This window comes from Simochromis diagramma, unplaced genomic scaffold (assembly GCF_900408965.1).
Source record: "Simochromis diagramma unplaced genomic scaffold, fSimDia1.1 OVJJ01000320.1, whole genome shotgun sequence".
NCBI classification, from domain to species: domain Eukaryota; kingdom Metazoa; phylum Chordata; class Actinopteri; order Cichliformes; family Cichlidae; genus Simochromis; species Simochromis diagramma.
The window spans coordinates 7,958,110-7,972,335 of NW_024386773.1; the positions used below are offsets into that span (position 1 = coordinate 7,958,110).

General features: G+C 38.2%; 1 protein-coding gene across 3 annotated transcripts in view; it reads right to left on the reverse strand.

The window, feature by feature from the left end:
- Positions 1–14,226, reverse strand: part of rap1gapb (RAP1 GTPase activating protein b) — a 103,798-nt gene that overhangs the window by 77,073 nt on the left and 12,499 nt on the right. For all 3 annotated transcript variants that reach the window (XM_040006176.1, XM_040006168.1, XM_040006205.1), the window contains one exon: positions 307–347. The gene's annotated coding sequence lies outside the window, so the exon portion shown is untranslated. Of the gene's footprint in view, positions 1–306; positions 348–14,226 lie in introns of those variants that run through there.

Here is a 14,226-nt window from a genome sequence, read left to right on the forward strand (position 1 = left end):
AGTGTTTCCTCCCTAATCAGCCACTGAATGGCTCTGTAATTATAAGGCTATGCACCAAAGCCTTTATAAGTATCACATCTTTGTCAAGGTAATTCCAGCACTGAAGCACACATTTTGTATGAACACAAGATGGTTTAAAGAGCTGTGTGCTGCTTGCACAGGCAATAATCTTAACAGATGTCTTCAACAGCCATCTCAAACACCATAGGAAACTACCTGAATCATTACCACTATATTGTAGCTCTTCATATTCTACTTTCCCTGTTTTTTTCTGGAGTGAAAAATGTAGATGTTTGAATAGCTTACCTGGAAACTGCCAAATCTTCTGCTTCTCTTGTCAGCCGATCCTTTAACAAAGACAGAGGAGATATCTAAATCAATTATGCAAAATAAAACAAACTTTTTTTTTTTTATTGTCAGTAAGAGTAAGCAATGTTTTCAGTTAGAGCGCTCCATGTCATCACTATGCAGTTTGCTGGCTGAAACTGCCCATTTCAAATCAATTAACAGCACATTACTTGTCAGTATAATACACAGTCATTTAAAGCCTATGTGCTATAAAGATGTGTTCATTACAAATATCACTGCAGTTTGGCTGAGGCTTGACTGATTTGTTGACTTAAATATGGCACACGTTCCCAAGCAGATTAAAACACCCACCACGCTTGAGTGTGTACACTGTGCTTAACTAGCAGCTGCAAGAACATACATCATGAATATCAATTATTACTAAAGTGGAGCTGTGAAAATTAGTAGGGTAGTTCCATTGTGTAGGTTAATGGAAACTCAGACAGGCTTTTAACTGGAGGGTTAATGCCAGTTCTAAGCCACCGTGGCATTTCTGTCCTTGAGCTTGAAAAATAAATTGAAAATGTGCGTGAATTCATGACTGACTGGCAACATGCAGGAAACATCAGACTCGATAGAACAGAAAAGCAACAAAACACATAATCTTTTCAAAATTATTTATCTCTGAAGAGTTTTGCTTCTAAATTAGACATCGGTCATTTGAAAACCAGCTTGTAACCAACTCCAAAAAATAAACTGAATCTTCAGGTACTGCTGTTCATGCAGGCTAAACAAACTGCAAACTGAGCCACTTTAACCCTGTCATGCATGAATTATGACAACCTCAATCAGGATTTTTTCTTAAGCATTTTTATTCATCTTTTCATGCCTGAAGATGAATAAAAATGCTTAAGAAAAAAATCCTGATTGAGGTTGTCAAAATTCATGCATGACAGGTTTAAATAACAATAATTACAACGAAGCACGTCACACATCTATAGTAACATTAAACAACCAGTGGGTGGCAGGGTATAGAGTGACACATCAGTGTCCAATGTAGTGGTTTATGTGCAAGTATACCATCAACACCGACACAAATACAAGAAAACAGCCTCTGAATAGCGGTCCACTGTAGTGACCACTATGTGTGATAGGGTTAAAACATATTATCAGGTAGGGCTGGACTATATCATACAGTTTACGGTAATACCGGTGTAATTTATCAACGATAGGAAAATGAAATATCGCGATAGAATATGGGTAAAACGCGGATGTGCACTGCCTTTGTTTTCATACGCACATGGCGGTGACGCAGAATGAGAAGAACGAAAGCGGATCGTTAAATGAAACGGATGAACCAGAATTGGTTTGTAAAAATGCTGCAACTTCAGTGGTGTGGAACTGGTTTAGCTTTCGTCTGTCAGATACACAACAAAGCACTATTTTTGGTAGAGCATACTAGTGGGCCGTCGTTATTACCGTGTTTTTTGGAAAATACGGCACACTTAAAATCAATCCTTTGATTTTTCTGAATATCGACAGTGCCCCTTATAATCCAATGGGCCTTATGTATGAATTCTGGTTGTGTTTACTGACCTCGAAATGATTTTATGTGGTACACGGCGCTCGAAAATATGTCAAATGTTTTAGTACGACTTTGCTAAGCTACGAAGCCGCACCGCTTGATGGATTGTGGGAGCATTACGGCTATTGTAGGCAGGAGCCTCGCGGAGTGATACGTACTGTGCTTCAACATAATATTACCGTATTGTGTGTGTATAACCTCTTTTTAAGTTTTGTGGATATTATACATGGTTATGCTGAGGATATGTCGGCCAATTTCCATTGGAACTGCCTTTTGGTTAAACTGTCAGCAAGGAATTTGCATTTGCACTGTTACATTTTTATATAACTTTAATGCACATAAAAAACAGCTGCTTGTTTAATTGAAAATACATTGATGGGGTTTTTTGCACTAATAAAGTTGTGGAGTTGTAAAATATTTTGTCTAGTGTCAATTATATTATCAGTTGTATCGTTATCGCAAATTTTCAAATGTATATCGTGATAAATATTTTTGGTCATATCGCCCTGCTCTATTATCAGGATTGTATTAAATTCAGAAATAATCCATCTGTTTAAATTTTTGCTGAAACACAAGTCCATATTACATTTTTTTAATGAAAAGACGCCGACCAACAAAGGGTTTAAAGTCTGTAGTCATATAAAAAATATGGAAAACACATCAGTGACCCTTTGTTACAACAAACACAAGTATGATAGCTTATTTTGAATTCTACATTGTTGTGATCTGAGGGGTTTTTGCTGTTCTGGTAGGCTGAGTTTTTTTATTCGTATTTTATTTCTTTATTATTCTCACAGTGAGTTTGATTCATTGATTGTGATGTCTGTCTTTACCACATGTTGTCATTAGAATTAGTTCATGAAGTTCGCTGATTTGTAGATGCCAATGTTTGATTCACTGTTCTGGACGAGTTTTGAATCTTTAGTCTTTATTTAGCTGCAGTTTCTATTTTGAGTTTATTTGTCATCTGTTTAGTTCCTTCAGTGCCTCCCCAACTCTTCTACCTGCTGTTCGTCATTCTGTTGTGTCTTTGTGCTCCAGTGTTTCTTTGTCTGAATGTGCGTGTCCTTGTCTTTGTCTTTTGGTTAGTTCCTGTTTTTCACACCTCTGTGTATAAATAATCTTGTCTCTTTCCCTTAGTCTTTGTCAGAGTTTGTGGTATGTTTCTAGTGTTTGATTCTACAGCCCATTTTGCTTTTAGATTTCTGTTGGCACCTGTGGATTTTGGTGTATTTATAGGATTACTCTGGCATTAAATAAACATGTGTAAAACATTTACTTGGGGTAAATGTTCAAATTTTTAAGAAGTACATCATAATCTGCAGCTAAAAATACTCCACAGAGCAAATTAGCCCTGTTTAAGTAATGTTAACTAAGCCTCGGTGCACTGCTGCTTTTGGAAATTACAGAGTCCTTCCAAAACTATTCAGAACATGATTTTGAATAAGCAAGTCTTCGGCAAGAATCAGACGGCTTAGGCCACTGCCAATTTAAAATAACACAGGGAGAGACCTACAGATACTGTATGTCTACAGACATGTCTCTGTTTTCATGAAATTTGATGAAAAATAAATTAAATAACAGGAAGGTTGAAGATTTGGACTGGGATAGTTAGAAATGAATGGCAGAGATAGTTTGGATATGTGCTAAGGATGAATGGTGGGTATACTGTACTAGGGATGTTGAGTATGGAGCTGCCAGACAGGAGGAAAAGAGGAGACTGCAGAGAAGATTTAACAGACGTATGAAGGAGGACATGCAGAGGTTTGATGTGACAGAACAGGACGCTACGGAGAGCGTAAGATGGAGGCATATGATCTGCTGGGACGACCCCTAAAGGGATCAACTGAAAAAAGAAGAAAGAAGATACTAGCTTTAACCTGTCAAAGAGAAACTCAGAAGTAGGTGAAACCTCTTATCCTTTATCCCCTCGGAGTCATTTGAAACTTTACCATTATATAATTTTGGATTTGAGCATTTATGGTTACTTTATCCATATACAGTATGCAAGCAAACCCTCACTATGACTTTAACAAATAAAGTCACACTTTCTTAATTAGATTATATAGGGCTGTGCGATATGACCAAAATCTCATATCCCGATATAAGAATTCCATCGTCCCGATAACGATATAAATCACAAAAATGTAACATTCTCTGTAAATTCTGTGAATCTCGCGCAGCTCGACTTGCGGGAAGTGTTTCCAGCTGTGCGTCATGTAGCTGGAGTCGAGTGTTTTAACCGATGCATGAAACTATACATTTTTAGACATAAGTTGTAACGGCCGCCGTTTTCTTTGTGAGTATTTATTACACGGCGTGCTGCGGGGAAAAGCCTGTTGTAACGTTTGAGTCTAAGGTTTATTTTTTATCACCTGGCGGCTCTTTTTTACTTCTCATCCGTAAATAATCTGCTCTTTTACGTGATTCAGTTTATTTTCTCAACAGGATCTTGAGCTTTATTGTGAAAGGTTTATGTGGAACAGAAACAAGCGGACACGCGATGCTGTTACCGTCGTTGTTGCTAACCACAACGCATAAAAACAGGCGCTTGTCCGTCCGTAGTGTGGTTATATGAAATATAAGAGAAAGAGAGAACTTTAAGAAATTAATATAGCCACTACAGTGACCATCAAAACGATGAAAAAAATATTGCCGTAAACAGTTAATTTTGCGACACCACGAAACAAACGATAGCGTAAAATGAAACGATAGACGTTTTTATATCGTCATCCGATATATATCGTTATATCGAACAGCCCTAAGATTATATTTTATATTTCATTAAATTATTAACTGCTGTTCTGCATTTACCACAGACATACATTCTCACCATTGCCATCATCAACAGCTCTGCTGGGCACACTAATCCTAATTAACAGTAGGCGGTGATTCTGATGACCCAGTCCAGTTATCTAAATGTACCTACTGAGAAGCAAAGAGCACAATTACGCTAACCCCGACTATAATCGCACTTTCTTGATGAGAAAAATGGGATAATCATCTCTCTTACAGCACGCTTTCAGGCACAGGGGGAACACAGTAAATGACGTAAGTGTGAATAGTGTGATATAACAAATGAACAAAATTACACTATTTTGGAAGCCAAATCTTTGAGCCTTGAGTTTGAGAGAATATTTCAGAGCAACTTGCAGGAGACAAACTGACAGCGCTTCTAGCCATGCAGCTGGGGAGAACTGATCAATAGCAACAAAAACATTCTGCTACCTGCACCTCAAAATACATCTAGTGAACAGTGTTTGTTTGCATAAACAACTCTCCTCCACAGTGCATTAAAATAGCTTTGCTTTATTGGATTTCACCCGCGGCTCTCACAATCTGAAATCAATACATCTGCACCATCTAAACATATAAATTTAATAGTTAACATGAGAGACAGTGAAAGTATTTCTAAGATGTTTTAACTGCCTTTTTAAAATCTTAACACTGACTAACACACAGTACTAATATTTCCCACTCACAGTAAAGGAAATTCATGCTCACAGGAACCAGCTTGCCTACAAGAATCTAACATCTCCAGGTAGATTTTCCTAACACAATGCAGTGTGTGATGCAGCAGATAATCACTCTTAGAAGTGTAACAGTGTGATAAATGGATGATGTCTGTAGTGGTCTGTCAGGTGTTAGGGGTAGTCTTGCATTAGTATGCACAAGCACCACTTGATTTTCCTTTTTAGCGTCGCTGTATTCGCATCACACATTAAAGCAAACACCGATCAGGTCAAAGCATTCTGCTTAGCTACTCTTGCACTTGTACTTGCTATAAAAATAATTCTTTTTCCAACTTATTGGACAGCAACGTCTGATGTATGATGCTCATTAACTTATGACACACAAGACACAAATAAAAATCCCACTGTAAACCTCTCCACATAAATACCACCTACACTAAAGCACAAAGCTCAGAAAGCACCGCTCACACATTGGAGCTTAGCAGAAAGCTGTTCTCATCCCGCTCAGAAAGAAACATATTCACAGAAGAATGGAGGATGAGGATAAGAAAAGCATCCCAAAGACCCCAAATGCTACAGTCAACATAACACAGGATCGGTGCAACTGTCTCTGAGACACAACTAAACCATAAGCTGTTAATCTAATACAGCACAAAAGAACAAAATGAGACACACAAAGCTTCCTTTCTTGTGCCTATAGATACTGGGTTACTGAGTATGTGTTTCAGTAAACTCACTCAACTGCTCAATTTGAATAAGAAAAATCAAACGTTTTCATGTATTTCTGACACTATGCCGTGTTCATCATTCCCTGAGGATCAGCAGAATGTAACAACATGTTAAAGCATTGGTTGGCAGGAGCAGATGTCCCTGAAAGCTGCAGGCATGGAAAACATTTGGAAGATGAGAAGGAGAAACAATAACTAGCCAGAAGGTAGACAACAGAAAATGGAGCACTGGGAACTAAACAAAGTCTTCACAATGTAATGTTCATATTTGCAGAATGCAGGACCTGAGGGTCTTATGGAGAAAAGATTCAAAAAAATTAATGTAGCAAATGTTGTACAGATTGCCTTTTTATGTATGTTTTAAAGTGGAAAATTATTATAATTGCTTATATTGCGCATTATTTCTATTTATATTCCCACTGATAATATGAATATAATATTCTAATTGCAAATTTAAATAAAACCTGAAGAACTACCAGCAAGTTTCCCAAAACAACATATTATATCCTAAAATGCATTTTACAAACCCTCTTGTTTCTGATCCAAACCACATGACCATGTTTATTTATAAGTTTGTTTTGCGGCTACATGATATCATAATTATATTCAATCAAAAAATTTGATTTGTTTTTCCGAAGTCAGGAGCTGTCCTGCTATTGTGAAGGTCAGATTTGAAAAAAAAAAAATTACACTATAGTTTATTGCTTTTTCTTCTGGCTGACAATTTCGAGTCAAATGACATGCTTGCCTGCAGCAGCTGTCACAGCCTCAAGTTGTCACTTTGGACAGACAATCAGGAAACCAGAAAACATTAAAGACATTTTATAGCCATAACTCTGGACTCATCTAGCACCTTCCTGATGTAAATGCTGTCTTGTGTAATCTAAATAGAGGCAGGGTTTGGCAATGAGTTTTCTAAGGTAGGAGCAGGAAGCTACAGATGCTAGACCAAAAGGCTGAAAGCAGTTCAGACAGTATGAATTTATAAAAAGAAATGTTGGTAGATGGTAGATTCTATTAGCTGCTGGTATGAGTTACAATTAGGGCATGCCTTCTAAAAAGGACATTATTACACATTTAATGTAAGTGCACTATTTAAGTTTTCAATCACGCAGCTATTAATGGAGGTCTACTGAATTATTCAAGTGGATTTTTCCAGAAAGACTTGCATAATGTGAAGCAGGTCTGGTTAAAACACCAACATAGTCACTAGTTTATCAATTCAAAGACCTAATACATACACACGGCAAATGTCTCCGATTCTGTTTCATCGTCTAATAACTTAATTTGATGTTTCTTTGCTGTTGTTGTTGTTTTATTTCTTTTCTTGTTAATCACAAAAAAAGAATTTAATCTCTGGTTAAATGCGTTCACCAAATCAGGTTTTAGGACACCTGGCTGTCAGTGAGACAATCTTTCTCTTGGTTTTCTTGAACTCTTGAACTGAATGTACCTTGTCATGTTAGAAGGGTCTCCTCGCCGGGAGGAGAATAAATTACAAGCAGTGGTACTGACTTGAAGTACTCTGCTGGAGTGAATCAGACGGCAGGTCAGTGAGTTCAAGCTGAACATCACTGAGTCCATTATTCACTTTGCAAGTCGTGATAAAGAAATCATGCTCTCACTCTTCAAATCTTCAAACTGTCTTGTAAACTGACCATGCACATGGATGTGTAGATGGTGGGCTGATGGTGCGATATCGCGCAGCGTTGGGATGTGGGTAAACATGTTGTCTTCATTTGCCTTCAGAGAAGCTCATGAAACCTCTGGCCAGACTATGTATTTCATGTGCCAAAAGCCCCTTGCCTGTGTCCTTGGCCTAAGGCTAACCAGGACACAAGGTGAACTGGTTGCTCTTTACTCTGCTTCTAGCCAAGGGTTATGATTCTCATATGGGATGTGAAAGATCCCGTGTCCAACTGCAGAACCAGCCACCAAATTAGTAAATTCCTGGTTTCCCCGGATAAGGGATGGAAAATCTTGCAGTTATGAATATTTAATTTAGCAGTGCTGTTACACCAATAGCAAATGCAAAATCTGCCATCCAGTCTGTATCAGAGAGCTCAGGGAATTTTTTTTCACCTCACAAAACACCCAAATCTCTGGGTTTTGGTCTTATATTTTAGTCCTCTGCCCAGACTGAGCCACTTGTAGTCTATATCGACATTCTCAGTCACATCCTCAACAAATCTGAAACAAACTATCTGTCATCCAGTGCTCTTTTCTTTCTCTTTATCTTAGTTGCAAGAACAACATGGTTAACTTACACAAAACCTCAAGCAATGCCAGCAATAACCATGGGACTACCAGCATTGACGACAGTCTCATTCTTGTCTCAAAGTCTTTCTTCACGAAGACAACAAGTAAGTGGAGTGAGTTAAACATCATAGCATTTGTTCAGAGTCAAAGAGGAAAAAAGAATGCATACTCTTCATCTTTCATTTGATGCTCTGGATATTCTGTGATGTCCTTGTTCGATCTTCAAGCATATCAGCACTGCAGAGTCCACAGAAAACACTATGATAAACTTCCACTCAACTTGCTATTCTTGCAATTTCATTGGATGTTATGCTATGTTAGTCATAGCTAGACCCCATTCTGACGATTTAATGATGTTTCCTTGTTTTCCCTTTCATATTCAGCAACTTTCCTCTGTCTGTTTTTTTCTCTCATATTTTGTGGATCCTTCACCTGGCTCCCAGTTCTGCTCATTCTGCAAACCTACCAGTAATCAGCTCATTAACCTCCCAGCCAGCTCACCTGCCTTCCATCATCTCACAATAATTACAGTATATCTAGCCTGGCTCTCCACCCATCTCTCTCCATATTGTATTTTCTACTTCAGGCCACTCTCAGCCCATTTAAGGAGTTGTCTCTAGTCTAGTGTTTAACCACTCTGCCTAACCATTCTCTCTTGTGCCCTGTCACTTTCCTGTCCATCTCTGCTTTCTCTATTTACCAGCTCCCCACTCTGTAGACTCATTCCCCAGGCAACCCAGCCTTAATCATCTCCCTCATCATCTAAAGTTAAGACTTCTAATTTGCAAAATCTCTTGTTTCTGTCCTGTGTTTGGATTGCTGCACTATTCCAACTACAGATGTGTGAAGTTTAGTAAAGATGCTTTGCTGCTTATGCAGCTTATTTAATAATGCTCAGGATGAATTTGATTTGATAAATATAAAAAAATAAAAAAATCCTTCTCTATGGTCGCTAAGAATATAGCTGCTATAAAATATAGTAAAAAAAACATAAATCCATGTTTGTTCAGTCTTCAGTGTGAGTTCACATATTTCACAAGTTAAGTAACTAACCTACAATCACTTGTGTCAATGCATAATATTGCTGCATTAAGCGGACAAGAAAAGAGAGTTAACTCTCCAGTCTTGCTTTAAACTTATCCAAATGTTATTAAAGTTTGAAGATGTTTCATTACCAACTTGCCATTGACCTAACAGGCCAATCAAAGATAGCCTGAGAGCTGGATGTGGCCTGTGGGCTGAACAATACCCTGGCCACGATAAAGGTCTACCTGCTGCCGTGAGACTACAGTGCAGACAACCCAAACCCACCATTAACGTAATTGTGTTTTCATCCCCTCTTTGCTCTCCGGTGAGCAGCAGGCCAGCGTTGCTTATCTTGCTGACATTTCACAACAGCCTTGTCTCTGCATAGATGTGTGTGTGTGTGTGTGTGTGTGGGGGGGGGGGGGGGGGGGGGGGGTGAGAGAGAAAGCAGGGTTCTGCATGAGGTCTGACAGTTCCTTGAGACACAAATGCAGTCTTACTACTGCCACTTTGCGAGTTCTGTAAGTAGCTGACAAAAAGAAAGCTGTATATACAAACGCTAATTAACAAACAAATCACACTATATCCCCGCTGAATACAGAATGTGAATATGACTCTTTATTATCCTGTTAGCAATTGCAACCTTGCTGCTTGTCTTGTTAAACCAGATTTCCCACGTGGGCTCTTTATTTGTGGATAGAGACGCTTGTGTCCCTGCATAATTTAATTATGTGATTTGGAAGTACAAATCTTCTGGTCATTTGAGTTTGCTTTTCCTAATCTTTCACAAAAGGCAAGCTTCATCTTTTTACTTTTTCCTAACACTAAATGCATTGGTTTGATTATGCATATCAAAGCATATGACATGCATATCAAAAACATTGTCTTTTCCTACGGTTTCAAGATTAACATGGTCTAAACTGTGCATTTTTGTGCAAGTGAAATAGTAACACAAGATACTGAGAAGTTAGAAATGTATGTAGCGATTGCCTGAGATGAAGGAAAACAGGTCATCACAGTCGTGGGTTCTGACTCATGTCTCCTGAAGGCTTGTAAGCAATTCACTGAAGTCCAGGCTTTCCAAACCCAAAATGTATCTCATTACGTCATCATAATGCTGCATCCCCACGCTGGTCTGGCCCTGGCCTGGATGTTGCATCCATTCTGTCATTTCATTATTTCTGACAAGCTGGGGTTTCAAAAAAAAAAGATGGGTTGGATTTATACCACTGGCTTTCCCTTCTGTTCATTAATCACTGCACCATGGAGGCTTTGGCCCAGCTTCCACCAGCTCTGAAATCACTTTGTCACAGAATTAGGGTTGAAGTCTTTTCTTACAACAGAATGACGTCATTTTAGTTGTTGCTTGCCTTTGCTTTGGGGGACACAATAAGTTCAGTGTCTGGCTATGACACTAAGTATTCCCATAAACTGTATATAAAAAAATCAGATGAGGCTTACAAGTCAGAACCTGGCAACCAACAAGCTGATTCAAGAGCTGTGTATACGGCTAATCTCTGCACAGACAGGCAGACCAGCTGCACTGCCCACTTACCTGCTGTTGCTTTGCTACTTACTACAAACGCACGGTCAGGCCATATTAAACAACATTGGAGATTCTAAACAGTCAGAAAGCAAAATGCTCCAAAGGTTTGGAGACACGACTTCATGACAGCCCAGAACACAATGACACAATTTCTAGACATTTTTTGAAACATCAAGAAAGTGGAAGAAGGGACGGTGAAGTTCAACTGCTAAATACAGACACCAAACACACCTGTGCTCTCTGATGGCTAAAACATGTCCGAGTGGTGAATACCATGTCTTTAGTTACAATTTTTCTCCTTTTGGTGAGTGATAAAACTATTTCTACCCATTCGTTTTCTTTTCCCCAGCAAAGGTGTGTTAAGATTAATCACCTGAAAGCAAAAGTACAGCCTAATTGATCAATCACCTACTAATCTGAATCAGACAGACCCTGACATAGCTCATCTTGTTGTCTTTACTAGATGGCCGCTTAAAACAATTATTCATTAAAGAAGTGGCCCTTTCTGTTTGATGTTGTGCCGCTGCTCTTTTTCCCTGAACCGTGACAAGAATAATATTATTTTTGATAAAAATGTTAATTTCTTCTGACATTAACACCCCCTGTTAAAGGCAAGGTGGAGTGCTGCTTCTATAACTTGTTATGTATTACAAGGCGCTTTCAGAATAAAAGAAAATAATTCTACTTTTATTACCTTTTTCTGCACCTTTAGAGTTTTCTTTGTCAACACTTTAGTGGTGCCATAGTGTAGTAGTTTACACAGTCACCTAACAACGTCACAACTCCAGCATAAAAAAAAAAAAAAAAAAGGCGGCCAAATCAAATATGTGGCACTACGTGCTGTGGTGACCTCTTGTGAGTAAGGCGGCAGCTGAAACTGACTTTCTTTCATTCTTTGTTTCTTTTATTTACTTATCTTTGTGTGATTTTGTTCCAAGTGTTCCATTTGGCACATGTAAAATGTATGAACTGCTTATTACAGCCAAAGGGTCCATTTCTGAACGTATGTGAAAAACATTGCTTGGAGAGTGAGGGGTGGTTTTGATGCTCTGCAGTGAGTTTTCGTCTGCTGATTTGTTTCATTTTTGCTTCACTTTCTGGTGTGTATTTAAAAAAACAACAACACACATTTGGCATAGCTTGCATAACTGATGCAGCAAAATTATGACTGATCTATTCAGGAAGTTCACTTTTTAATTGAAGAGCTTTTTTAACTGGCGCGCGCGCGCGTGTGTGGAGCTGAAGGTGAATGTCACGTCACACCAGAGGTGACAGACCCGAGGTTTGTGTGCTGTATGAGTAATGGGAAGGTTCGTGCCACCAACGATGCCCGTCAACCCCTCAGAGCACGATGACTCTTATCACTAAACTCGTTTCTGCTTCCTGACCTTTCAACAGTCAACCGCTAACCTTTCTCAACCCCCACAGAACCCCAGCAAAAGAAACCATTTCTTCTTTGCATATGAGGTATGCTGCAGAGAATTGAAGAACAGAAATCTGCCAGATCGATGGAAAAACTCTCAGGATAAAGGAGCGGATCAATCACTGTTAAATCAAGAATGTCTAGCTGTTGAAAATTACCACCAGACTCTCTTCAGCTCTAAAAGATTTCCATCATATTTCTGTTATTTGGGTTTCGTCACTCAAGCATGTATTGTTTGCTTCTTCAGCATCACCCCCGGAGCATCAAAGGCCTGTGTATTCAATGTATAGCTTTGATACCACCTCGGTACTACAATGACAAGTGTTTAATTAGCTGGGGGAAATGCCATCAAAACCAATACTGCTATAACAAGTAATGAAAATGTGATGACATTTGTTTGTTGTCATGATGACAACATGGTAAACAAAGTGGAATATTTAGCTCTTTCAAAACCAGATATTTTTCTTAGGAGTTGGCAAATAATAGCCTGAAACACAATTCCAAGTGTCGCTTCATGTCCACCTCAATTACTTTAAGGTCAAAACATATCACTCCATTGTTGACAGCTTTTTGTATTTCCCTCAGGTTACAACAACCATCTTAAAATTGTGTTTTTACTTACTTTTACTTCCCTTGTTGCTGTCATGAAGAAACTGACTTCAGATTGTTTAAGTGTATTAAGACAATCATCATTTGATGTAATCAAAGTTGCAAAAATGCTATTGATATTACTATTACTCCTACTACTCCTACTACTACTACTACTAATAATAATAATAGGTTTTTATGGTATTAAAAAAAATAAAAAATGAAGTAATTAATTTTTAAAAAATCCCAGGTTATTTCTGAAACAACTCCAGCCGAGACTGCATTTTTTGCAGTTTTCACAAATATAGATGACAAGGAATGTGTCATCCTCCACCGCAGCACAAACCCCAGTCTGCAAATGCTTGTGTTGTTTTATAGTTCCTTCTGTTTCTCTGTACTTCTACTACTTTACAATAACTTATCATTGTATACGTTTTAAATTCCAGTAAACATGGCTGCTTAGAGAGGTGTGTGAAACATACTGTAACTGATGCCATTATTACAAATTGGAAACGCAATTTTTATTGTTTACAATGTCCAACATGGAAAATTATCAGTAAAAAAAAATGCAAAATGTAATCTTGCAGTTATGTCTAAATATTATTATTGATCTAAACTGTTAAAGTTTTTCTTGAAACAAATATTAACTTCACTTTGAGCTTGATTTTCTGGCTGACTCCTAAGAGACCAAAATGACAGTTTGAAGATAAATATTGTGCAGCAGCAAACTTCAGAGAATAAAGTCCCTCTGTTTGTGCTCTAGTTCAAGATTCTCAGTCTTATGTTTTGGTAGCCGGTCCAGTCATGCATGTGTGTTCCATTTATGCAAAGACAACAGTTAAAAATATCATAAAGGGAAATTTTCAGACAAGTACTGTATAATTTGTATAATTATGTGCAATTAATACCTGCAATCTGCAGGTATTAAAAAATGTACAGACAAGAAACAATTATATTTTAAATGAAGACAAATATTTAAGTTGGAAAAATAACTCCAATATTTCCAATATTCTCCATCTACACTTGACATGATCACATGACAGCTGTCCTAATCCACCAGTTGATGTGTGTACATGTGCGGGTCATTATAATAGCTTCTACTCAAAAATATGCTGACTTTATGGCCCAGCTAGTCTTTTCTTCCCAGGAAGGTGAAACACCAATACCAGGAAATGGTTGCCAAAGTTGAAAATTAATAAATTTTTTTGATCATTTATTTTCCTGGCATCGAAAAGGTGCCGCTCTTGGCAGCAAAAATTTCCTCCTCAGTTGCCACATCACAATGGTGAGCGCAGGAACACCAGAGTGCC